We start from the raw sequence: 1,386 nt of genomic DNA, 5'->3' as shown, positions 1-1,386 counted from the left end.
GCCCGTCGTGGGCACGCCTCGTCCCGCGCCGCCGCCCGCCAGCGCCGTGCCCCGTGCCGAAGCGGGCGATGCTCCAGCTCCGCCGCAGGCAATGCCGAAGCCGTAGCGGGCAGAGGGCAGGCACGCCATGCTGACGGCCTCCCGCCTACGCCACCCGTCCCATGGCATGGAGACCGCATGGCCATGGGCCACCCAAGTTTAACATGCCCAAAACACAGCCCCACGCAGCCCCCCCCCCTCGCCTCCAGCACCGCTTCTGTGGGCTCAGAGCTCATCCTGCTCCATAACGTGATTTTCCTGCCTGCAGATGCCCACAGGACCCCAGGGCTGGACTCAGCATCACCCACTGTTTTGGGATGCTTGAGGACTGTGAAGACATGTCCCCTGGGGTCCCCTGGGGAGCATCGCCCCAGGCGGCCCATGCTGCCGGCAGCTCACTGGGGAGTACCGGTTGCACTGCAGCTTCCAAACCCAGAACTTTATAGTCTGGCCAAGCCCCAGGGGCTCGAAAATCACAAGCTGAATCTCAGCGTTTAACTGTGTTCTGGGTTTCCTTTTTGCTCTCGCACAGCTGGGGAGGGCTGTGTTCAGGACACCAGGCTGCAGGACTTTGCTTGCCATCCTGACCCCAGTGCAAACCCCCTCCAGACCTCTTGTTTGAAGCTCGAGGTCCTGCCAGTGTCCCCCTGCCCCACGTCAGGCTCCCCGGCTGCCCGCATCTCCTGCCCACCAAACCCCAGCTGGGTTTGGGGAGGACGTATACCCTCTCACGCAGCCTGGAAAAGAAGTCCTTATGCTTTGGTTGGAGGTTTAAAGGGTTAAAGAGCTCAACCGAGAGATGCAGCCTGGAAAGGTGACCTCCAGCAGGGAAACTGAGGCAATCCCACACTGCTGCTGGGGAATATCCATCTATCTTTATTCCCTTCAGGTCGATTTCCCTTTGCACGGTCATTCCGCTGAGTGATGATGGGTGTCTTTGCAAAGAGATGGGTCAGCTGGGAAAGCATCTCAGGGCTGCAGCTGGGCTGGAACAGGTCTCCCATCGATGGGCAAGCTGAGGTCTGCATGGAAAACCACCAGCGAGCCTGTCCAGCCCCATCCCACGATGGGAATTCACACCTCCATGCCGGACTGCGAGTTCGCCCTCCATGGGGACCGTGCGCTCTCGACATCCCCAACGTCCCGGCGGAGGTTTGGCCGCCTGCTCCGGCGGGGTGGGGAAAAAGGGGAGCCAGGATGGGACTTTCATTAAGAGACGACTCTTTGTACTCATATAAAAACGATGCGCCAGCCCCCCGAGGCCATCAGATCAAATGCTGAACTGCGGCTCACCCCGGCCCGCTGGATCAGGCCGGGAAGAAGAGCTCAGCCCCGCGGGGCTGGGGG

General features: G+C 61.3%; 1 protein-coding gene across 1 annotated transcript in view; it reads right to left on the bottom strand.

Annotated features, from left to right (window-relative positions):
* WNT6 (wingless-type MMTV integration site family, member 6) overlaps nucleotides 1-1,386 on the bottom strand; it is a 13,023-nt gene that overhangs the window by 5,700 nt on the left and 5,937 nt on the right. The window lies entirely within an intron of this gene.

The sequence above is a fragment of the Charadrius vociferus genome, unplaced genomic scaffold (genome assembly GCF_000708025.1).
Source record: "Charadrius vociferus isolate BGI_N301 unplaced genomic scaffold, ASM70802v2 scaffold1020, whole genome shotgun sequence".
NCBI lineage: Eukaryota > Metazoa > Chordata > Aves > Charadriiformes > Charadriidae > Charadrius > Charadrius vociferus.
The sequence above is the reverse complement of the archived record's forward strand: the minus strand, read 5'-3'. Positions and strand labels throughout refer to the sequence as shown.